General features: G+C 35.2%; 56 non-coding genes across 56 annotated transcripts; all 56 read right to left on the bottom strand.

Moving 5' to 3' along the window:
• Nucleotides 1-166: 166 nt before the first annotated feature.
• On the bottom strand, nt 167-238 carry Trnaw-cca (transfer RNA tryptophan (anticodon CCA)). The gene has a single exon. It is a non-coding gene; the product is annotated as a tRNA-Trp (tRNA).
• Nucleotides 239-444: 206 nt separating this feature from the next.
• On the bottom strand, nt 445-516 carry Trnaw-cca (transfer RNA tryptophan (anticodon CCA)). The gene has a single exon. It is a non-coding gene; the product is annotated as a tRNA-Trp (tRNA).
• Nucleotides 517-722: 206 nt separating this feature from the next.
• Trnaw-cca (transfer RNA tryptophan (anticodon CCA)) lies at nt 723-794 on the bottom strand. The gene has a single exon. It is a non-coding gene; the product is annotated as a tRNA-Trp (tRNA).
• Nucleotides 795-1,558: 764 nt separating this feature from the next.
• On the bottom strand, nt 1,559-1,630 carry Trnaw-cca (transfer RNA tryptophan (anticodon CCA)). The gene has a single exon. It is a non-coding gene; the product is annotated as a tRNA-Trp (tRNA).
• Nucleotides 1,631-1,836: 206 nt separating this feature from the next.
• On the bottom strand, nt 1,837-1,908 carry Trnaw-cca (transfer RNA tryptophan (anticodon CCA)). Its single transcript has one exon. It is a non-coding gene; the product is annotated as a tRNA-Trp (tRNA).
• A 206-nt stretch (nt 1,909-2,114) lies between these two features.
• On the bottom strand, nt 2,115-2,186 carry Trnaw-cca (transfer RNA tryptophan (anticodon CCA)). The gene has a single exon. It is a non-coding gene; the product is annotated as a tRNA-Trp (tRNA).
• Nucleotides 2,187-2,392: 206 nt separating this feature from the next.
• Trnaw-cca (transfer RNA tryptophan (anticodon CCA)) lies at nt 2,393-2,464 on the bottom strand. Its single transcript has one exon. It is a non-coding gene; the product is annotated as a tRNA-Trp (tRNA).
• A 206-nt stretch (nt 2,465-2,670) lies between these two features.
• On the bottom strand, nt 2,671-2,742 carry Trnaw-cca (transfer RNA tryptophan (anticodon CCA)). Its single transcript has one exon. It is a non-coding gene; the product is annotated as a tRNA-Trp (tRNA).
• Nucleotides 2,743-2,942: 200 nt separating this feature from the next.
• Nucleotides 2,943-3,025, bottom strand: Trnaw-cca (transfer RNA tryptophan (anticodon CCA)). Its single transcript has one exon. It is a non-coding gene; the product is annotated as a tRNA-Trp (tRNA).
• Nucleotides 3,026-3,225: 200 nt separating this feature from the next.
• Trnaw-cca (transfer RNA tryptophan (anticodon CCA)) lies at nt 3,226-3,297 on the bottom strand. The gene has a single exon. It is a non-coding gene; the product is annotated as a tRNA-Trp (tRNA).
• A 206-nt stretch (nt 3,298-3,503) lies between these two features.
• Nucleotides 3,504-3,575, bottom strand: Trnaw-cca (transfer RNA tryptophan (anticodon CCA)). The gene has a single exon. It is a non-coding gene; the product is annotated as a tRNA-Trp (tRNA).
• Nucleotides 3,576-4,059: 484 nt separating this feature from the next.
• On the bottom strand, nt 4,060-4,131 carry Trnaw-cca (transfer RNA tryptophan (anticodon CCA)). Its single transcript has one exon. It is a non-coding gene; the product is annotated as a tRNA-Trp (tRNA).
• A 206-nt stretch (nt 4,132-4,337) lies between these two features.
• Nucleotides 4,338-4,409, bottom strand: Trnaw-cca (transfer RNA tryptophan (anticodon CCA)). The gene has a single exon. It is a non-coding gene; the product is annotated as a tRNA-Trp (tRNA).
• Nucleotides 4,410-4,615: 206 nt separating this feature from the next.
• On the bottom strand, nt 4,616-4,687 carry Trnaw-cca (transfer RNA tryptophan (anticodon CCA)). The gene has a single exon. It is a non-coding gene; the product is annotated as a tRNA-Trp (tRNA).
• Nucleotides 4,688-4,893: 206 nt separating this feature from the next.
• On the bottom strand, nt 4,894-4,965 carry Trnaw-cca (transfer RNA tryptophan (anticodon CCA)). The gene has a single exon. It is a non-coding gene; the product is annotated as a tRNA-Trp (tRNA).
• A 206-nt stretch (nt 4,966-5,171) lies between these two features.
• On the bottom strand, nt 5,172-5,243 carry Trnaw-cca (transfer RNA tryptophan (anticodon CCA)). Its single transcript has one exon. It is a non-coding gene; the product is annotated as a tRNA-Trp (tRNA).
• A 206-nt stretch (nt 5,244-5,449) lies between these two features.
• Trnaw-cca (transfer RNA tryptophan (anticodon CCA)) lies at nt 5,450-5,521 on the bottom strand. The gene has a single exon. It is a non-coding gene; the product is annotated as a tRNA-Trp (tRNA).
• A 483-nt stretch (nt 5,522-6,004) lies between these two features.
• On the bottom strand, nt 6,005-6,076 carry Trnaw-cca (transfer RNA tryptophan (anticodon CCA)). The gene has a single exon. It is a non-coding gene; the product is annotated as a tRNA-Trp (tRNA).
• A 206-nt stretch (nt 6,077-6,282) lies between these two features.
• On the bottom strand, nt 6,283-6,354 carry Trnaw-cca (transfer RNA tryptophan (anticodon CCA)). Its single transcript has one exon. It is a non-coding gene; the product is annotated as a tRNA-Trp (tRNA).
• Nucleotides 6,355-6,560: 206 nt separating this feature from the next.
• On the bottom strand, nt 6,561-6,631 carry Trnaw-cca (transfer RNA tryptophan (anticodon CCA)). Its single transcript has one exon. It is a non-coding gene; the product is annotated as a tRNA-Trp (tRNA).
• A 206-nt stretch (nt 6,632-6,837) lies between these two features.
• Trnaw-cca (transfer RNA tryptophan (anticodon CCA)) lies at nt 6,838-6,909 on the bottom strand. The gene has a single exon. It is a non-coding gene; the product is annotated as a tRNA-Trp (tRNA).
• A 484-nt stretch (nt 6,910-7,393) lies between these two features.
• On the bottom strand, nt 7,394-7,465 carry Trnar-ccg (transfer RNA arginine (anticodon CCG)). Its single transcript has one exon. It is a non-coding gene; the product is annotated as a tRNA-Arg (tRNA).
• Nucleotides 7,466-7,671: 206 nt separating this feature from the next.
• Nucleotides 7,672-7,743, bottom strand: Trnaw-cca (transfer RNA tryptophan (anticodon CCA)). Its single transcript has one exon. It is a non-coding gene; the product is annotated as a tRNA-Trp (tRNA).
• Nucleotides 7,744-7,949: 206 nt separating this feature from the next.
• Trnaw-cca (transfer RNA tryptophan (anticodon CCA)) lies at nt 7,950-8,021 on the bottom strand. Its single transcript has one exon. It is a non-coding gene; the product is annotated as a tRNA-Trp (tRNA).
• A 206-nt stretch (nt 8,022-8,227) lies between these two features.
• On the bottom strand, nt 8,228-8,299 carry Trnaw-cca (transfer RNA tryptophan (anticodon CCA)). The gene has a single exon. It is a non-coding gene; the product is annotated as a tRNA-Trp (tRNA).
• A 483-nt stretch (nt 8,300-8,782) lies between these two features.
• Trnaw-cca (transfer RNA tryptophan (anticodon CCA)) lies at nt 8,783-8,854 on the bottom strand. The gene has a single exon. It is a non-coding gene; the product is annotated as a tRNA-Trp (tRNA).
• Nucleotides 8,855-9,060: 206 nt separating this feature from the next.
• On the bottom strand, nt 9,061-9,132 carry Trnaw-cca (transfer RNA tryptophan (anticodon CCA)). Its single transcript has one exon. It is a non-coding gene; the product is annotated as a tRNA-Trp (tRNA).
• A 206-nt stretch (nt 9,133-9,338) lies between these two features.
• On the bottom strand, nt 9,339-9,410 carry Trnaw-cca (transfer RNA tryptophan (anticodon CCA)). The gene has a single exon. It is a non-coding gene; the product is annotated as a tRNA-Trp (tRNA).
• Nucleotides 9,411-9,616: 206 nt separating this feature from the next.
• Nucleotides 9,617-9,688, bottom strand: Trnaw-cca (transfer RNA tryptophan (anticodon CCA)). Its single transcript has one exon. It is a non-coding gene; the product is annotated as a tRNA-Trp (tRNA).
• Nucleotides 9,689-9,894: 206 nt separating this feature from the next.
• On the bottom strand, nt 9,895-9,966 carry Trnaw-cca (transfer RNA tryptophan (anticodon CCA)). Its single transcript has one exon. It is a non-coding gene; the product is annotated as a tRNA-Trp (tRNA).
• Nucleotides 9,967-10,450: 484 nt separating this feature from the next.
• Nucleotides 10,451-10,522, bottom strand: Trnaw-cca (transfer RNA tryptophan (anticodon CCA)). The gene has a single exon. It is a non-coding gene; the product is annotated as a tRNA-Trp (tRNA).
• A 484-nt stretch (nt 10,523-11,006) lies between these two features.
• Trnaw-cca (transfer RNA tryptophan (anticodon CCA)) lies at nt 11,007-11,078 on the bottom strand. Its single transcript has one exon. It is a non-coding gene; the product is annotated as a tRNA-Trp (tRNA).
• A 205-nt stretch (nt 11,079-11,283) lies between these two features.
• Trnaw-cca (transfer RNA tryptophan (anticodon CCA)) lies at nt 11,284-11,355 on the bottom strand. Its single transcript has one exon. It is a non-coding gene; the product is annotated as a tRNA-Trp (tRNA).
• Nucleotides 11,356-11,561: 206 nt separating this feature from the next.
• Nucleotides 11,562-11,633, bottom strand: Trnaw-cca (transfer RNA tryptophan (anticodon CCA)). The gene has a single exon. It is a non-coding gene; the product is annotated as a tRNA-Trp (tRNA).
• A 206-nt stretch (nt 11,634-11,839) lies between these two features.
• On the bottom strand, nt 11,840-11,911 carry Trnay-aua (transfer RNA tyrosine (anticodon AUA)). Its single transcript has one exon. It is a non-coding gene; the product is annotated as a tRNA-Tyr (tRNA).
• Nucleotides 11,912-12,117: 206 nt separating this feature from the next.
• Nucleotides 12,118-12,189, bottom strand: Trnaw-cca (transfer RNA tryptophan (anticodon CCA)). Its single transcript has one exon. It is a non-coding gene; the product is annotated as a tRNA-Trp (tRNA).
• A 206-nt stretch (nt 12,190-12,395) lies between these two features.
• On the bottom strand, nt 12,396-12,467 carry Trnaw-cca (transfer RNA tryptophan (anticodon CCA)). The gene has a single exon. It is a non-coding gene; the product is annotated as a tRNA-Trp (tRNA).
• A 206-nt stretch (nt 12,468-12,673) lies between these two features.
• On the bottom strand, nt 12,674-12,745 carry Trnaw-cca (transfer RNA tryptophan (anticodon CCA)). The gene has a single exon. It is a non-coding gene; the product is annotated as a tRNA-Trp (tRNA).
• A 206-nt stretch (nt 12,746-12,951) lies between these two features.
• Nucleotides 12,952-13,023, bottom strand: Trnaw-cca (transfer RNA tryptophan (anticodon CCA)). Its single transcript has one exon. It is a non-coding gene; the product is annotated as a tRNA-Trp (tRNA).
• Nucleotides 13,024-13,229: 206 nt separating this feature from the next.
• Nucleotides 13,230-13,301, bottom strand: Trnaw-cca (transfer RNA tryptophan (anticodon CCA)). The gene has a single exon. It is a non-coding gene; the product is annotated as a tRNA-Trp (tRNA).
• A 206-nt stretch (nt 13,302-13,507) lies between these two features.
• On the bottom strand, nt 13,508-13,579 carry Trnaw-cca (transfer RNA tryptophan (anticodon CCA)). Its single transcript has one exon. It is a non-coding gene; the product is annotated as a tRNA-Trp (tRNA).
• Nucleotides 13,580-13,785: 206 nt separating this feature from the next.
• Nucleotides 13,786-13,857, bottom strand: Trnaw-cca (transfer RNA tryptophan (anticodon CCA)). Its single transcript has one exon. It is a non-coding gene; the product is annotated as a tRNA-Trp (tRNA).
• A 205-nt stretch (nt 13,858-14,062) lies between these two features.
• On the bottom strand, nt 14,063-14,134 carry Trnaw-cca (transfer RNA tryptophan (anticodon CCA)). The gene has a single exon. It is a non-coding gene; the product is annotated as a tRNA-Trp (tRNA).
• A 206-nt stretch (nt 14,135-14,340) lies between these two features.
• Trnaw-cca (transfer RNA tryptophan (anticodon CCA)) lies at nt 14,341-14,412 on the bottom strand. Its single transcript has one exon. It is a non-coding gene; the product is annotated as a tRNA-Trp (tRNA).
• Nucleotides 14,413-14,618: 206 nt separating this feature from the next.
• Trnaw-cca (transfer RNA tryptophan (anticodon CCA)) lies at nt 14,619-14,690 on the bottom strand. Its single transcript has one exon. It is a non-coding gene; the product is annotated as a tRNA-Trp (tRNA).
• Nucleotides 14,691-14,896: 206 nt separating this feature from the next.
• Trnaw-cca (transfer RNA tryptophan (anticodon CCA)) lies at nt 14,897-14,968 on the bottom strand. The gene has a single exon. It is a non-coding gene; the product is annotated as a tRNA-Trp (tRNA).
• A 206-nt stretch (nt 14,969-15,174) lies between these two features.
• Trnaw-cca (transfer RNA tryptophan (anticodon CCA)) lies at nt 15,175-15,246 on the bottom strand. Its single transcript has one exon. It is a non-coding gene; the product is annotated as a tRNA-Trp (tRNA).
• Nucleotides 15,247-15,452: 206 nt separating this feature from the next.
• Nucleotides 15,453-15,524, bottom strand: Trnaw-cca (transfer RNA tryptophan (anticodon CCA)). The gene has a single exon. It is a non-coding gene; the product is annotated as a tRNA-Trp (tRNA).
• A 205-nt stretch (nt 15,525-15,729) lies between these two features.
• Nucleotides 15,730-15,801, bottom strand: Trnaw-cca (transfer RNA tryptophan (anticodon CCA)). The gene has a single exon. It is a non-coding gene; the product is annotated as a tRNA-Trp (tRNA).
• Nucleotides 15,802-16,007: 206 nt separating this feature from the next.
• On the bottom strand, nt 16,008-16,079 carry Trnaw-cca (transfer RNA tryptophan (anticodon CCA)). Its single transcript has one exon. It is a non-coding gene; the product is annotated as a tRNA-Trp (tRNA).
• Nucleotides 16,080-16,285: 206 nt separating this feature from the next.
• On the bottom strand, nt 16,286-16,357 carry Trnaw-cca (transfer RNA tryptophan (anticodon CCA)). The gene has a single exon. It is a non-coding gene; the product is annotated as a tRNA-Trp (tRNA).
• A 483-nt stretch (nt 16,358-16,840) lies between these two features.
• Trnaw-cca (transfer RNA tryptophan (anticodon CCA)) lies at nt 16,841-16,912 on the bottom strand. The gene has a single exon. It is a non-coding gene; the product is annotated as a tRNA-Trp (tRNA).
• Nucleotides 16,913-17,118: 206 nt separating this feature from the next.
• Trnaw-cca (transfer RNA tryptophan (anticodon CCA)) lies at nt 17,119-17,190 on the bottom strand. The gene has a single exon. It is a non-coding gene; the product is annotated as a tRNA-Trp (tRNA).
• Nucleotides 17,191-18,784: 1,594 nt separating this feature from the next.
• Trnaw-cca (transfer RNA tryptophan (anticodon CCA)) lies at nt 18,785-18,856 on the bottom strand. Its single transcript has one exon. It is a non-coding gene; the product is annotated as a tRNA-Trp (tRNA).
• Nucleotides 18,857-19,062: 206 nt separating this feature from the next.
• On the bottom strand, nt 19,063-19,134 carry Trnaw-cca (transfer RNA tryptophan (anticodon CCA)). Its single transcript has one exon. It is a non-coding gene; the product is annotated as a tRNA-Trp (tRNA).
• A 483-nt stretch (nt 19,135-19,617) lies between these two features.
• Nucleotides 19,618-19,689, bottom strand: Trnaw-cca (transfer RNA tryptophan (anticodon CCA)). Its single transcript has one exon. It is a non-coding gene; the product is annotated as a tRNA-Trp (tRNA).
• Nucleotides 19,690-19,851: the final 162 nt, after the last annotated feature.

Raw genomic sequence — 19,851 nt, 5'->3', positions numbered from 1 at the left:
ATGAATCTGTACCTTACAAAAAATTTAATATTGTACATTACAATAACGTCTCAGAATAATAATTCATTGTAAAACCAGGATTGCATTAATTGTCATTGAAGACTGATAATCTTTGATGATACATTTATAAAATAAATGGCATCCTTCAAATAAAAGGGAACGCTTTTGACACCGACGTGATTCGAACACGTAACCTTCTGATCTGGAGTCAGACTCGCTACCATTGCGCCACAAGGCCGTAAGCCAACCACTCTTATTATTGCATTCTTAAAATACTTATGAATCTGTACCGTACGAAAAATTTAATATTGTACATTACAATAACGTCTCAGAATAATAATTCATTGTAAAACCAGGATTGCATTAATTGCCATTGAAGACTGATCATCTTTGATGATACATTTATAAAATAAATGGCATCCTTCAAATAAAAGGGAACGCTTTTGACCCCGACGTTATTCGAACACGTAACTTTCTGATCTGGAGTCAGACGCGCTACCATTGCGCCACAAGGCCGTAAGCTGACCTCGCTTATTATTTCATTCTTAAAATACTTATGAATCTGTACCGTACACAAAATTTAATATTGTACATTACAATAACGTCTCAGAATAATAATTCATTGTAAAACCAGGATTGCATTAATTGCCATTTAAGACTGATAATCTTTGATGATACATTTATAAAATTAATGGCATCCTTCAAATAAAAGGGAACGCTTTTGACCCCGACGTGATTCGAACATGTAACCTTCTGATCTGGAGTCAGACGCGCTACCATTGCGCCACAAGGCCGTAAGCCAACAACTCTCATTATTGCATTCTTAAAATACTTATTAATCTGTACCGTACAAAAAAATTTAATATTGTACATAAGAGTAACATCTCAGAATAATAATTCATTGTAAAACCAGGATTGCATTAATTGCCATTGAAGACAGATAATCTTTGATGATACATTTATAAAATAAATGGCATCCTTCAAATAAAAGGGAAAGCTTTTGACCCCGACGTGATTCGAACACGTAACCTTCTGATCTGGAGTCAGACGCGCGAGCAATGCGCCACAAAGCCGTAAGCCAACCACTCTTATTATTGCATTCTTAAAATACTTATGAATCTGTACCGTACAAAAAAATTTAATATTGTACATTACAATAACGTCTCAGAATAATAATTCATTGTAAAACCAGGATTGCATTAATTGCCATTGAAGACTTATAATCTTTGATGATACATTTATAAAATAAATGGAATCCTTCAAATAAAAGGGCACGCTTTTTACCCCGACGTGATTCGAACACGTAACCTTCTGATCTGGAGTAAGAAGCGCTACCATTGCGCCACAAGGCCATAAGCCCACCACTCGTATTATTGCATTCTTAAAATACTTATGAATCTGTACCGTACGAAAGACTTAATATTGTACATTACAATAACGTCTCAGAATAATAATTCATTGTAAAACCAGGATTGCATTAATTGCCATTGAAGACTTATAATCTTTGATGATACATTTATAAAATAAATGGCATCCTTCAAATAAAAGGGAACGCTTTTGACCCCGACGTGATTCGAACACGTAACCTTCTGATCTGGAGTCAGACGCGCTAACATTGCGCCACAAGGCCGTAAGCCAACCACTCTTATTATTGCATTCTTAAAATACTTATGAATCTGTACCGTACAAAAAATTTAATATTGTACATTACAATAACGTCTCAGAATAATAATTCATTGTAAAACCAGGATTGCATTAATTGCCATTGAAGACTTATAATCTTTGATGATACATTTATAAAATAAATGGCATCCTTCAAATAAAAGGGAACGCTTTTGACCCCGACGTGATTCGAACACGTAACCTTCTGATCTGGAGTCAGACTCGCTACCATTGCGCCACAAGGCCGTAAGCCAACCACTCTTATTATTGCATTCTTAAAATACTTATGAATCTGTACCGTACAAAAAATTTAATATTGTACATTACAATAACGTCTCAGAATAATAATTCATTGTAAAACCAGGATTGCATTAATTGCCATGGAAGACTTATAATCTTTGATTATACATTAAAAAAATAAATGGCATCCTTCAAATAAAAGGGAACGCTTTTGACCCCGACGTGATTCGAACACGTAACCTTCTGATCTGGAGTCAGCCGCGCTAGCATTGCGCCACAAAGCCGTAAGCCAACCACTATTATTATTGCATTCTTAAAATACTTATGAATCTGTACCGTACAAAAAATTTAATATTGTACATTACAATAACGTCTCAGAATAATAATTCATTGTAAAACCAGGATTGCATTAATCGCCATTGAAGACTTACAATCTTTGATGATACATTTATAAAATAAATGGCATCCTTCAAATAAAAGGGAACGCTTTTGACCCCGACGTTATTCGAACACGTAACCTTCTGATCTGGAGTCAGACGCGCTACCATTGCGCCACAAGGCCGTAAGCTGACCTCGCTTATTATTGCATTCTTAAAATACTTATGAATCTGTACCGTACACAAAATTTAATATTGTACATTACAATAACGTCTCAGAATAATAATTCATTGTAAAACCAGGATTGCATTAATTGCCATTGAAGACTTATAATCTTTGATGATACATTTATAAAATAAATGGCATCCTTCAAATAAAAGGGAACGCTTTTGACCCCGACGTGATTCGAACACGTAACCTTCTGATCTGGAGTCAGACGCGCTACCATTGCGCCACAAGGCCGTAAGCCAACCACTCTTATTATTGCATTCTTAAAATACTTATGAATCTGTACCGTACAAAAAATTTAATATTGTACATTAGAGTAACATCTCAGAATAATAATTCATTGTAAAACAAAGATTGCATTAATTGCCATTGAAGACAGATAATCTTTGATGATACATTTATAAAATAAATGGCATCCTTCAAATAAAAGGGGACGCTTTTGACCGGACGTGATTCGAACACGTAACCTTCTGATCTGGAGTCAGACGCGCTACCATTGCGCCACAAGGCCGTAAGCCAACCACTCTTATTATTGCATTCTTAAAATACTTATGAATCTGTACCGTACAAAAAATTTAATATTGTACATTACAATTACGTCTCAGAATAATAATTCATTGTAAAACCAGGATTGCATTAATTGCAATGGAAGACTTATAATCTTTGATGATACATTTATAAAATAAATGGCATCCTTCAAATAAAAGTGAACGCTTTTGACCCCGACGTGATTCGAACACGTAACCTTCTGATCTGGAGTCAGACGCGCTACCATTGCGCCACAAGGCCGTAAGCCAACCACTCTTATTATTGCATTCTTAAAATACTTATGAATCTGTACCGTACAAAAAATTTAATATTGTACATTACAATAACGTCTCAGAATAATAAGTCATTGTAAAACCAGGATTGCATAAATTGCCATTGAAGACTTATGATCTTTGATGGTACATTAAAAAAATAAATGGCATCCTTCAAATAAAAGGGAATGCTTTTGACCCCGACGTGATTCGAACACGTAACCTTCTGATCTGGAGTCAGACGCGCTAGCATTGCGCCACAAAGCCGTAAGCCAACAACTCTTATTATTGCATTCTTAAAATACTTATGAATCTGTACCGTACAAAAAATTTAATATTGTACATTAAAATAACGTCTCAGAATAATAATTCATTGTAAAACCAGGATTGAATTAATTGCCATTGAAGACTTATAATCTTTGATGATACATTTATAAAATAAATGGAATCCTTCAAATAAAAGGGAACGCTTTTTACCCCGACGTGATTCGAACACGTAACCTTCTGATCTGGATTAAGAAGCGCTACCATTGCGCCACAAGGCCGTAAGCCCACCACTCGTATTATCGCATTCTTAAAATACTTATGAATCTGTACCGTACGAAAGATTTAATATTGTACATTACAATAACGTCTCAGAATAATAATTCATTGTAAAACCAGGATTGCATTAATTGCCATTGAAGACTTATAATCTTTGATGATACATTTATAAAATAAATGGCATCCTTCAAATAAAAGGGAACGCTTTTGACCCCGACGTGATTCGAACACGTAACCTTCTGATCTGGAGTCAGACGCGCTACCATTGCGCCACAAAGCCGTAAGCCAACCACTCTTATTATTACATTCTTAAAATACTTATGAATCTGTACCGTACAAAAAATTTAATATTGTACATTACAATAACGTCTCAGAATAATAATTCATTGTAAAACCAGGATTGCATTAATCGCCATTGAAGACTTATAATCTTTGATGATACATTTATAAAATAAATGGCATCCTTCAAATAAACGGGAACGCTTTTGACCCCGACGTGGTTCGAACACGTAACCTTCTGATCTGGAGTCAGACGCGCTACCATTGCGCCAAAAGGCCGTAAGCCAACCACTCTTATTATTGCATTCTTAAAATACTTATGAATCTGTACCGTACACAAAATTTAATATTGTACATTACAATAACGTCTCAGAATAATAATTCATTGTAAAACCAAGATTGCATTAATTGCCATTGAAGACTGATAATCTTTGATGATACATTTATAAAATAAATGGCATCCTTCAAATAAAAGGGAACGGTTTTGACCCCGACGTGATTCGAACACGTAACCTTCTGATATGGAGTCAGACGCGCTACCATTGCGCCACAAGGCCGTAAGCCAACCACTCTTATTATTGCATTCCTAAAATACTTATGAATCTGTACCGTACAAAAAATTTAATATTGTACATTACAGTAACATCTCAGAATAATAATTCATTGTAAAACCAGGATTGCATTAATTGCCATTGAAGACTGATAATCTTTGATGATACATTTATAAAATAAATGGCATCCTTCAAATAAAAGGGAACGCTTTTGACCCCGACGTGATTCGAACACGTAACCTTCTGATATGGAGTCAGACGCGCTACCATTGCGCCACAAGGCCGTAAGCCAACCACTCTTATTATTGCATTCTTAAAATACTTATGAATCTGTCCGGTACAAAAAATTGTATATTGTACATTACAATAACGTCTCAGAAAAATAATTCATTGTAAAACTAGGATTGCATTAATTGCCATTGAAGACTGATAATCTTTGATGATACATTTATAAAATAAATGGCATCCATCAAATAAATGAGAACGCTTTTGACCCCGACGTGATTCGAACACGTAACCTTCTGATCTGGAGTCAGACGCGCTACCATTGCGCCACAAGGCCGTAAGCCAACCACTCTCATTATTGCATTCTTAAAATACTTATTAATCTGTACCGTACAAAAAATTTAATATTGTACATTAGAGTAACATCTAAGAATAATAATTCATTGTAAAACCAGGATTGCATTAATTGCCATTGAAGACTGATAATCTTTGATGATACATTTATAAAATAAATGGCATCCTTCAAATAAAAGGGAACGCTTTTGACCCCGACGTGATCCGAACACGTAACCTTCTGATCTGGAGTCAGACGCGCTACCATTGCGCCACAAGGCCGTAAGCCAACCACTCTTATTATTGCATTCTTAAAATACTTATGAATCTGTACCGTACAAAAAATTTAATATTGTACATTACAATAACGTCTCAGAATAATAATTCATTGTAAAACCAGGATTGCATTAATTGCCATTGAAGACTTATAATCTTTGATGATACATTTATAAAATAAATGGCATCCTTCAAATAAAAGGGAACGCTTTTGACCGGACGTGATTCGAACACGTAACCTGCTGATCTGGAGTCAGACGCGCTACCATTGCGCCACAAGGCCGTCAGCCAACCACTCTTATTATTGCATTCTTAAAATACTTATGAATCTCTACCGTACAAAAAATTTAATATTGTACATTACAGTAACATCTCAGAATAACAATTCATTGTAAAACCAGGATTGCATTAATTGCCATTGAAGACTGATAATCTTTGATGATACATTTATAAAATAAATGGAATCCTTCAAATAAAAGGGAACGCTTTTGACCCCGACGTGATTCGAACACGTAACCTTCTGATCTGGAGTCAGACGCGCTACCATTGCGCCACAAGGCCGTAAGCCAACCACTCTTATTATTGCATTCTTAAAATACTTATGAATCTGTACCGTACAAAAAATTTAATATTGTACATTACAATAACGTCTCAGAAAAATAATTCATTGTAAAACCAGGATTGCATTAATTGCCATTGAAGACTTATAATCTTTGATGATACATTTATGAAATAAATGGCATCCTTCAAATAAAAGGGAACGCTTTAGACCCCGACGTGATTCGAACACGTAACCTTCTGATCTGGAGTCAGACGCGCTACCATTGCGCCACAAGGCCGTAAGCCAACCACTCTTATTATTGCATTCTTAAAATACTTATGAATCTGTACCGTACAAATAATTTAATATTGTCCATTACAATAACGTCTCAGAATAATAATTCATTGTAAAACCAGGATTGCATTAATTGCCATTGAAGACTTATAATCTTTGATGATACATTTATGAAATAAATGGCATCCTTCAAATAAAAGGGAACCCTTTTGACCGGACGTGATTCGAACACGTAACCTTCTGATCTGGAGTCAGACGCGCTACCATTGCGCCACAAGGCCGTAAGCCAACCACTCTTATTATTGCATTCTTAAAATACTTATGAATCTGTACCGTACAAAAAATTTCATATTGTACATTACAATAACGTCTCAGAATAATAATTCATTGGAAAACCAGGATTGCATTAATTGCCATTGAAGACTGATAATCTTTGATGATATATTTCTAAAATAAATGGCATCCTTCAAATAAAAGGGAACGCTTTTTACCCCGACGTTATTCGAACACGTAACCTTCTGATCTGGAGTCAGACGCGCTACCATTGCGCCACAAGGCCGTAAGCCAACCACTCTTATTATTGCATTCTTAAAATACTTATGAATTTGTACCGTACAAAAAATTTAATATTGTACATTACAATAACGTCTCAGAATAATAATTCATTGTAAAACCAGGATTGCATTAATTGCCATTGAAGACTTATAATCTTTGATGATACATTTATAAAATAAATGGCATCCTTCAAAAAAAAGGGAACGCTTTTGACCCCGACGTGATCCGAACACGTAACCTTCTGATCGGGAGTCAGACGCGCTACCATTGTTCCACAAGGCCGTAAGCTAACCTCTCTTTTTATTGCATTCTTAAAATACTTATGAATGTGTACCGTACAAAAAATTTAATATTGTACATTACAATAACGTCTCAGAATAATAATTCATTGTAAAACCAGGATTGCATTAATTGCCATTGAAGACTTATAATCTTTGATGATACATTTATAAAATAAATGGCATCCTTCAAATAAAAGGGAATGCTTTTGACCCCGACGTGATTCGAACACGTAACCTTCTGATCCGGAGTCAGACGCGCTAGCATTGCGCCACAAGGCCGTAAGCCAACCACTCTTATTATTGCATTCTTAAAATACTTATGAATCTGTACCGTACAAAAAATTTAATATTGTACATTACAGTAACATCTTAGAATAATAATTCATTGTAAAACCAGGATTGCATTAATTGCAATGGAAGACTGATAAACTTTTATGATACATTTATAAAATAAATGGCATCCTTCAAATAAAAGAGAACGCATTTGACCCCGACGTGATTCGAACACGCAACCTTCTGATCTGGAGTCAGACGCGCTACCATTGCGCCACAAAGCCGTAAGCCAACCACTCTTATTATTGCATTCTTAAAATACTTATGAATCTGTACCGTACAAAAAATTTAATATTGTACATTACAGTAACGTCTCAGAATAATAATTCATTGTAAAACCAGGATTGCATTAATTGCCATTGAAGACTGATAATCTTTGATGATACATTTATAAAATAAATGGCATCCTTCAAATAGAAGAGAACGCATTTGACCCCGACGTGATTCGAACACGTAACCTTCTGATCTGGAGTCAGACGCGCTACCATTGCGCCACAAGGCCGTAAGCTAACCACTCTTATTATTGCATTCTTAAAATACTTATGAATCTGTACCGTACAAAAAATTTAATATTGTACATTACAATAACGTCTCAGAATAATAATTCATTGTAAAACCAGGATTGCATTAATTGCCATTGAAGACTTATAATCCTTGATGATACATTTATAAAATAAATGGCATCCTTCAAATAAAAGGGAACGCTTTTGACCCCGACGTGATTCGAACACGTAACCTTCTGATCTGGAGTCAGACGCTCTTCCATTGTGCCACAAGGCCGTAAGCCAACCACTCTCATTATTGCATTCTTAAAACACTTATTAATCTGTACCGTACAAAAAATTTAATATTGTACATTACAGTAACATTCCAGAATAATAATTCATTGTAAAACCAGGATTGCATTAATTGCCATGGAAGACTGATAATCTTTGATGATATATTTATAAAATAAATGGCATCCTTCAAATAAAAGAGAACGCATTTGACCCCGACGTGATCCGAACACGTAACCTTCTGATCTGGAGCCAGACGCGCTACAATCGCGCCACAAGGCCGTAAGCAACCACTCTTATTATTGCATTCTTAAAATACTTATGAATCTGTACCGTACAAAAAATTTAATATTGTACATTACAGTAACATCTCAGAATAATAATTCATTGTAAAACCAGGATTGCATTAATTGCCATGGAAGACTGATAATCTTTGATGATACATTTATAAAATAAATGGCATCCTTCAAATAAAAGAGAACGCATTTGACCCCGACGTGATCCGAACACGTAACCTTCTGATCTGGAGTCAGACGCGCTACCATTGCGCCACAAGGCCGTAAGCCAACCACTCTTATTATTGCATTCTTAAAATACTTATGAATCTGTACCGTACAAAAAATTTAATATTGTACATTACAATAAGGTCTCAGAATAATAATTCATTGTAAAACCAGGATTGCATTAATTGCCATTGAAGACTTATAATCTTAGATGATACATTTTTAAAATAAATGGCATCCTTCAAATAAAAGGGAACGCTTTTGACCCCGACCTGATTCGAACACGTAACCTTCTGATCTGGAGTCAGACGCGCTACCATTGCGCCACAAGGCCGTAAGCCAACCACTCTTATTATTGCATTCTTAAAATACTTATGAATCTGTACCGTACAAAAAATTTAATATTGTACATTACAATAACGTCTCAGAATAATAATTCATTGTAAAACCAGGATTGCATTAATTGCCATTGAAGACTTATAATCTTTGATGATACATTTATAAAATAAATGGCATCCTTCAAAAAAAAGGGAACGCTTTTGACCCCGACGTGATTCGAACACGTAACCTTCTGATCTGGAGTCAGACGCGCTACCATTGCGCCACAAGGCCGTAAGCAATCCGCTCTTATTATTGCATTCTTAAAATACTTATGAATCTGTACCGTACAAAAAATTTAATATTGTACATTACAGTAACATCTCAGAATAATAATTCATTGTAAAACCAGGATTGCATTAATTGCCATTGAAGACTGATAATCTTTGATGATACATTTATAAAATAAATGGCATCCTTCAAATAAAAGGGAACGCTTTTGACCCTGACGTGATTCGAACACCTAACCTTCTGATCTGGAGTCAGACGTGCTACCATTGCGCCACAAGGCCGTAAGCCAACCACTCTCATTATTGCATTCTTAAAATACTTATGAATCTGTACCGTACAAAAAATTTAATATTGTACATTACAGTAACATCTCAGAATAATAATTCATTGTAAAACCAGGATTGCATTAATTGCCATGGAAGACTGATAATCTTTGATGATACATTTATAAAATAAATGGCATCCTTCAAATAACAAAGAACGCATGTGATCCTGACGTGATCCGAACACGTAACCTTCTGATCTGGAGTCAGACGCGCTACCATTGCGCCACAAGGCCGTAAGCTAACCTCTCTTATTATTGCATTCATAAAATACTTATGAATCTGTACCGTACAAATAATTTAATATTGTACATCACAATAACGTCTCAGAATAATAATTCCTTGTAAAACCAGGATTGCATTAATTGCCATTGAAGACTTATAATGTTTGATTATACATTTATAAAATAAATGGCATCCTTCAAATAAAAGGGAACGCTTTTGACCCCGACGTGATTCGAACACGTAACCTTCTGATCTGAAGTCAGATGCGCTACCATTGCGCCACAAGGCCGTAAGCCAAACACTCTTATTATTGCATTCTTAAAATACTTATGAATCTGTACCGTACAAAAAATTTAATATTGTACATTACAATAACGTCTCAGAATAATAATTCATTGTAAAACCAGGATTGCATTAATTGCCATTGAAGACTTAAAATCTTTGATGATACATTTATAAAATAAATGGCATCCTTCAAATAAAAGGGAACGCTTTTGACCCCGACGTGATTCGAACACGTAACCTTCTGATCTGGAGTCAGACGCGCTACAATCGCGCCACAAGACCGTAAGCCAACCACTCTTATTATTGCATTCTTAAAATACTTATGAATCTGTACCGTACAAAAACTTTTATATTGTACATTACAGTCACATCTCAGAATAATAATTCATTGTAAAACCAGGATTGCATTAATTGCCATGGAAGACTGATAATCTTTGATGATACATTTATAAAATAAATGGCATCCTTCAAATAAAAGAGACCGCATTTGATCCCGAGTTGATCCGAACACGTAACCTTCTGATCTGGAGTCAGACGCGCTACCATTGCGCCACAAGGCCGTAAGCTAACCTCTCTTATTATTGCATTCTTAAAATACTTATGAATCTGTACCGTACAAAAAATTTAATATTGTACATTACAATAACGTCTCAGAATAATAATTCATTGTAAAACCAGGATTGCATTAATTGCCATTGAAGACTTATAATCTTTGATGATACATTTATAAAATAAATGGCATCCTTCAAATAAAAGGGAACGATTTTGACCCCGACGTGATTCGAACACGTAACCTTCTTATCTGGAGTCAGACGCGCTACCATTGCGCCACAAGGCCGTAAGCCAGCCACTCTCATTATTGCATTCTTAAAATACTTATGAATCTGTACCGTACAAAAAATTTAATATTGTACATTACAGTAACATCTCAGAATAATAATTCATTGTAAAACCAGGATTGCATTAATTGCCATTAAGGCTTATAATCTTTGATGATACATTTATAAAATAAATCGCATCCTTCAAATAAAAGGGAACGCTTTTGACCCCGACGTAATTCGAACACGTAACCTTCTGATCTGGAGTCAGACGCGCTACCATTGCGCCACAATGCCGTAAGCCAACCACTCTTATTATTGCATTCTTAAAATACTTATGAATCTGTACCGTACAAAAAATTTAATATTGTACATTACAGTAACATTTCAGAATAATAATTCATTGTAAAACCAGGATTGCATTAATTGCCATGGAAGACTGATAATCTTTGATGATACATTTATAAAATAAATAGCATCCTTCAAATAAAAGGGAACGCTTTTGACCCCGACGTGATTCGACCACGTAACCTTCTGATTTGGAGTCAGACGCGCTACCATTGCGCCATGAGGCCGTAAGCCAACCACTCTTATTATTGCATTCTTAAAATACTTATGAATCTGTACCGTACAAAAAATTTAATATTGTACATTACAATAACGTCTCAGAATAATAATTCATTGTAAAACCAGGATTGCATTAATTGCCATTGAAGACTTATAATCTTTGATGATACATTTATAAAATAAATGGCATCCTTCAAATAAAAGGGAATGCTTTTGACCCCGACGTGATTCGAACACGTAACGTTCTGATCTATAGTCAGACGCGCTACCATTGCGCCACAAGGCCGTAAGCAAACCGCTCTTATTATTGCATTCTTAAAATACTTATGAATCTGTACCGTACAAAATATTTAATATTGTACATTACAGTAACATCTCAGAATAATAATTCATTGTAAAACCAGGATTGCATTAATTGCCATTGAAGACTGATAATCTTTGATGATACATTTATAAAATAAATGGCATCCTTCAAATAAAAGGGAACGCTGTTGACTCTTACGTGATTCGAACACGTAACCTTCTGATCTGGAGTCAGACGCGCTACCATTGCGCCACAAGGCCGTAAGCCAACCACTCTTATTATTGCATTCTTAAAATACTTATGAATCTGTACCGTACAAAAAATTTAATATTGTACATTAGAGTAACATCTCAGAATAATAATTCATTGTAAAACCAGGATTGCATTAATTGCCATTGAAGACTGATAATCTTTGATGATACATTTATAAAATAAATGGCATCCTTAAAATAAAAGGGAACGCTTTTGACCCCGACGTGGTTCGAACACGTAACCCGCTGATCTGGAGTCAGACGCGCTACCATTGCGCCACAAGGCCGTAAGCTAACCTCTCTTGTTATTGCATTCTTAAAATACTTATGAATCTGTACCGTACAAAAAATGTAATATTGTACATTACAATAACGTCTCAGAATAATAATTCATTGTAAAACCAGGATTGCATTAATTGCAATTGAAGACTTATAATCTTTGATGATACATTTATAAAATAAATGGCATCCTTCAAATAAAAGGGAACGCTTTTGACCCCGACGTGATTCGAACACGTAACTTTCTGATCTGGAGTTAGACACGCTACCATTGCGCCACAAGGCCGTAAGCCAACCACCTTCATTATTGCATTCTTAAAATACTTATGAATCTGTACCGTACAAAAAATATAATATTGTACATTACAGTAACATCTCAGAATAATAATTCATTGTAAAACCAGGATTGCATTAATTGCCATTGAAGACTGAAAATCTTTGATGATACATTTATAAAATAAATGGCATCCTTCAAATAAAAGGGAACGCTATTGACCCCGACGTGATTCGAACACGTAACCTTCTGATCTGGAGTCAGACGCGCTACCATTGCGCCATAAGGCCGTATGCCAACCACTCTTATTATTGCATTCTTAAAATACTTATGAATCTGTACCGTACAAAAAATTTAATATTGTACATTACAATAACGTCTCAGAATAATAATTCATTGTAAAACCAGGATTGCATTAATTGCCATTGAAGACTGATAATCTTTGATGATACATTTATAAAATAAATGGCATCCTTCAAATAAAAGGGAACGCTTTTGACCCCGACGTGATTCGAACACGTAACCTTCTGATCTGGAGTCAGACGCGCTACCATTGCGCCACAAGGCCGTAAGCCAACCACTCTTATTATTGCATTCTTAAAATACTTATGAATTTGTACCGTACAAAATATTTAATATTGTACATTACAATAACGTCTCAGAATAATAATTCATTGTAAAACCAGGATTGCATTAATTGCCATTGAAGACTTATAATCTTTGATGATACATTTATAAAATAAATGGCATCCTTCAAATAAAAGGGAACGCTTTTGACCCCGACGTGATTCGAACACGTAACCTTCTGATCTGGAGTCAGACGCGCTACCATTGCGCCACAAGGCCGTAAGCAAACCGCCCTTATTATTGCATTCTTAAAATACTTATGAATCTGTACCGTACAAAAAATTTAATATTGTACATTACAGTAACATCTCAGAATAATAATTCATTGTAAAACCAGGATTGCATTAATTGCCATTGAAGACTGATAATCTTTGATGATACATTTATAAAATAAATGGCATCCTTAAAATAAAAGGGAACGCTTTTGACCCCGACGTGGTTCGAACACGTAACCCGCTGATCTGGAGTCAGACGCGCTACCATTGCGCCACAAGGCCGTAAGCCAACCACTCTTGTTATTGCATTCTTAAAATACTTATGAATCTGTACCGTACAAAAAATTTAATATTGTACATTAGAGTAACATCTCAGAATAATAATTCATTGTAAAACCAGGATTGCATTAATTGCCATGGAAGACTGATAATCTTTGATGATACATTTATAAAATAAATGGCATCCTTAAATAAAAGAGAACGCATTTGATCCCGACGTGATCCGAACACGTAACCTTCTGATCTGGAGTCAGACGCGCTACCATTGCGCCACAAGGCCGTAAGCCAACCACTCTTATTATTGCATTCTTAAAATACTTATGAATCTGTACCGTACAAAAAATTTAATATTGTACATTACAGTAACATCTCAGAATAATAATTCATTGTAAAACCAGGATTGCATTAATTGCCATTGAAGACTGATTATCTTTGATGATACATTTATAAAATAAATGGCATCCTTCAAATAAAAGGGAACGCTTTTGACCCCGACGTGATTCGAACACGTAACCTTCTGATCTGGAGTCAGACGCGCTACCATTGCGCCACAAGGCCGTAAGCCAACCACTCTTATTATTGCATTCTTAAAATACTTATGAATTTGTACCGTACAAAAAAATTAATATTGTACATTACAGTAACATCTCAGAATAATAATTCATTGTAAAACCAGGATTGCATTAATTGCCATTGAAGACTGATAATCTTTGATGATACATTTATAAAATAAATGGCATCCTTAAAATAAAAGGGAACGCTTTTGACCCTGACGGGATTCGAACACGTAACCTTCTGATCTGGAGTAAGACGCGCTACCATTGCGCCACAAGGCCGTAAGCCAACCACCCTCATTATTGCATTCTTAAAATACTTATGAATCTGTACCGTACAAAAAATTTAATATTGTACATTACAGTAACATCTCAGAATAATAATTCATTGTAAAAACCGGATTGCATTAATTGCCATTGAAGACTTATAATCTTTGATGATACATTTATAAAATAAATGGCATCCTTAAAATTAAAGGGAACGCTTTTGACCCCGACGTGATTCGAACACGTAACCTTCTGATCTGGAGTCAGACGCGCTACCATTGCGCCACAAGGCCGTAAGCCAACCACTCTTATTATTGCCTTCTTAAAATACTTATGAATCTGTACCGTACAAAAAATTTAATATTGTACATTACAATAACGTCTCAGAATAATAATTCATTGTAAAACCAGGATTGCATTAATTGCCATTGAAGACTGATAATCTTTGATGATACATTTATAAAATAAATGGCATCCTTCAAATAAAAGGGAACGCTTTTGACCCCGACGTGATTCGAACACGTAACCTTCTGATCTGGAGTCAGACGCGCTACCATTGCGCCACAAGGCCGTAAGCCAACCACTCTTATTATTGCATTCTTAAAATACTTATGAATTTGATCCGTACAAAATATTTAATATTGTACATTACAGTAACATCTCAGAATAATAATTCATTGTAAAACCAGGATTGCATTAATTGCCATTGAAGACTGATAATCTTTGATGATACATTTATAAAATAAATGGCATCCTTAAAATAAAAGGGAACGTTTTTGACCCCGACGTGGTTCGAACACGTAACCCGCTGATCTGGAGTCAGACGCGCTACCATTGCGCCACAAGGCCGTAAGCCAACCAGTCTTGTTATTGCATTCTTAAAATACTTATGAATCTGTACCGTACAAAAAATTTAATATTGTACATTAGAGTAACATCTCAGAATAATAATTCATTGTAAAACCAGGATTGCATTAATTGCCATGGAAGACTGATAATCTTTGATGATACATTTATAAAATAAATGGCATCCTTAAATAAAAGAGAACGCATTTGATCCCGACGTGATCCGAACACGTAACCTTCTAATCTGGAGTCAGACGCGCTACCATTGCGCCACAAGGCCGTAAGCCAACCTCTCTTATTATTGCATTTTTAAAATACTTATGATTCTGTACCGTACAAAAAATTTAATATTGTACATCACAATAACGTCTCAGAATAATAATTCCTTGTAAAACCAGGATTGCATTAATTGCCATTGAAGACTTATAATCTTTGATTATACATTTATAAAATAAATGGCATCCTTCAAATAAAAGGGAACGCGTTTGACCCCGACGTGATTCGAACACGTAACCTTCTGATCTGGAGTCAGACGCGCTACCATTGCACCACAATGCCGTAAGCCAACACCGCTTATTATTGCATTCTTAAAATACTTATGAATCTGTACCGTACAAAAAATTTAATATTGTACATTACAGTAACATCTCAGAATAATAATTCATTGTAAAACCAGGATTGCATTAATTGCCATTGAAGACTGATAATCTTTGATGATACATTTATAAAATAAATGGCATCCTTCAAATAAAAGGGAACGCTTTTGACCCCGACGTGATTCGAACACGTAACCTTCTGATCTGGAGTCAGACGCGCTACCATTGCGCCACAAGGCCGTAAGCCAACCACTCTCATTGTTGCATTCTTAAAATACTTATTAATCTGTACCGTACAAAAAATTTAATATTGTACATTAGAGTAACATCTCAGAATAATAATTCATTGTAAAACCAGGATTGCATTAATTGCCATGGAAGACTGATAATCTTTGATGATACATTTATAAAATAAATGGCATCCTTCAAATAAAACGGAACGCTTTTGACCGGACGTGATTCGAACACGTAACCTTCTGATCTGGAGTCAGACGCGCTACCATTGACCCACAAGGCCGTAAGCCAACCACTCTTTTTATTGCATTCTTAAAATACTTATGAATCTGTACCGTACAAAAAATTTAATATTGTACATTACAGTAACATTTCAGAATAATAATTCATTGTAAAACCAGGATTGCATTAATTGCCATGGAAGACTGATAATCTTTGATGAAACATTTATAAAATAAATGGCATCCTTCAAATAAAAGAGAACGCATTTGACCCCGACGTGATCCGAACACGTTACCTTCTGATCTGGAGTCAGGCGCGCTACCATTGCGCCACAAGGCCGTAAGCTAACCTCTCTTCTTATAGCATTCTTTAAATACTTATGACTGTGTACCGTACAAAAAATTTAATATTGTACATTACAATAACGTCTCAGAATAATAATTCATTGTAAAACCAGGATTGCATTAATTGCCATTGAAGACTTATAATCTTTGATGATACATTTATAAAATAAATGGCATCCTTCAAATAAAAGGGAACGCTTTTGACCCCGACGTGATTCGAACACGTAACCTTTTGATCTGGAGTCAGACGCGCTACCATTGCGCCACAAGGCCGTAAGCCAACCACTCTTATTATTGCATTCTTAAAATACTTATGAATCTGTACCGTACAAAAAATTTAATATTGTACATTACAGTAATATCTCAGAATAATAATTCATTGTAAAACCAGGATTGCATTAATTGCCATGGAAGACTGATAATCTTTGATGATACATTTATAAAATAAATGGCATCCTTCAAATAAAATTGAACGCATTTGACCCCGACGTGATCCGAACCTGTAACCTTCTGATCTGGAGTCAGACGCGCTACCATTGACCCACAAGGCCGTAAGCTAACCTCCCTTGTTATTGCATTCTTAAAATACTTATGAATCTGCACCGTACAAAAAGTTTAATATTGTACATTACAATAACGTCTCAGAATAATAATTCATTGTAAAACCAGGATTGCATTAATTGCTATTGAAGACTTATAATCTTTGATGATACATTTATAAAATAAATGGCATCCTTCAAATAAAAGGGAACGCTATTGACCCCGACGTGATTCGAACACGTAACCTTCTAATCTGGAGTCAGACGCGCTATCATTGCGCCACAATGCCGTATGCCAACACCGCTTATTATTGCATTCTTAAAATACTTATGAATCTGTACCGTACAAAAAATTTAATATTGTACATTAGAGTAACATCTCAGAATAATAATTCATTGTAAAACCAGGATTGCATTAATTGCCATTGAAGACTGATAATCTTTGATGATACATTTATAAAATAAATGGCATCCTTCAAATAAAACGGAACGCTTTTGACCGGACGTGATTCGAACACGTAACTTTCTGATCTGGAGTCAGACGCGCTACCATTGACCCACAAGGCCGTAAGCCAACCACGCTTTTTATTGCATTCTTAAAATACTTATGAATCTGTACCGTACAAAAAATTTAATATTGTACATTACAGTAACATTTCAGAATAATAATTCATTGTAAAACCAGGATTGCATTAATTGCCATGGAAGACTGATAATCTTTGATGAAACATTTATAAAATAAATGGCATCCTTCAAATAAAAGAGAACGCATTTGACCCCGACGTGATTCGAACACGTAACCTTCTGATCTAGAGTCAGACGCGCTACCATTGCGCCACAAGGCCGTAAGCTAACATCTCTTCTTATAGCATTCTTTAAATACTTATGACTGTGTACCGTACAAAAAATTTAATATTGTACATTACAATAACGTCTCAGAATAATAATTCATTGTAAAACCAGGATTGCATTAATTGCCATTGAAGATTATAATCTTTGATGATACATTTATAAAATAAATGGCATCCTTCAAATAAAAGAGAACGCATTTGACCCCGACGTGATCCGAACACGAAACCTTCTCATCTGGAGTCAGACGCGCTACCATTGCGCCACAAGGCCGTAAGCTAACCTCTCTTCTTATAGCATTCTTTAAATACTTATGACTGTGTACCGTACAAAAAATTTAATATTGCACATTACAATAACGTCTCAGAATAATAATTTATTGTAAAACCAGGATGTCATTAATTGCCATTGAAGACTTATAATCTTTGATGATACATTTATAAAATAAATGGCATCCTTCAAATAAAAGGGAACGCTTTTGACCCCGACGTGATTCGAACACGTAACCTTCTGATATGGAGTCAGACGCGCTACCATTGCGCCACAAGGCCGTAAGCCAACCACTCTAATTATTGCATTCTTAAAATACTTATGAATCTGTACCGTACAAAAAATTTAATATTGTACATTACAATAACGTCTCAGAATAATAATTCATTGTAAAACCAGGATTGCATTAATTGCCATTGAAGACTTATAATCTTTGATGATACATTTATAAAATAAATGGCATCCTTCAAATAAAAGGGAACGCTATTGACCCCGACGTGATTCGAACACGTAGCCTTCTAATCTGGAGTCAGACGCGCTACCATTGCGCCACAATGCCGTAAGCCAACACCGCTTATTATTGCATTCTTAAAATACTTATGAATCTGTACCGTACAAAAAATTTAATATTGTACATTAGAGTAACATCTCAGAATAATAATTCATTGTAAAACCAGGATTGCATTAATTGCCATTGAAGACTGATAATCTTTGATGATACATTTATAAAATAAATGGCATGCTTCAAATAAAAGGGAACGCTTTTGACCGGACGTGATTCGAACACGTAACCTTCTGATCTGGAGTCAGACGCGCTACCATTGACCCACAAGGCCGTAAGCCAACCACTCTTTTTATTGCATTCTTAAAATACTTATGAATCTGTACCGTACAAAAAATTTAATATTGTACATTACAGTAACATTTCAGAATAATAATTCATTGTAAAACCAGGATTGCATTAATTGCCATGGAAGACTGATAATCTTTGATGAAACATTTATAAAATAAATGGCATCCTTCAAATAAAAGAGAACGCATTTGACCCCGACGTGATCCGAACACGTAACCTTCTGATCTGGAGTCAGACGCGCTACCATTGCGCCACAAGGCCGTAAGCTAACCTCTCTTCTTATAGCATTCTTTAAATACTTATGACTGTGTACCGTACAAAAAATTTAATATTGTACATTACAATAACGTCTCAGAATAATAATTCATTGTAAAACCAGGATTGCATTAATTGCCATTGAAGACTTATAATCTTTGATGATAC

Source organism: Euprymna scolopes, chromosome 6, assembly GCF_053919585.1.
Source record: "Euprymna scolopes isolate OS-2025 chromosome 6, ASM5391958v1, whole genome shotgun sequence".
NCBI classification, from domain to species: Eukaryota; Metazoa; Mollusca; class Cephalopoda; order Sepiida; family Sepiolidae; genus Euprymna; species Euprymna scolopes.
This window is presented reverse-complemented; position numbering and strand designations above follow the sequence as displayed.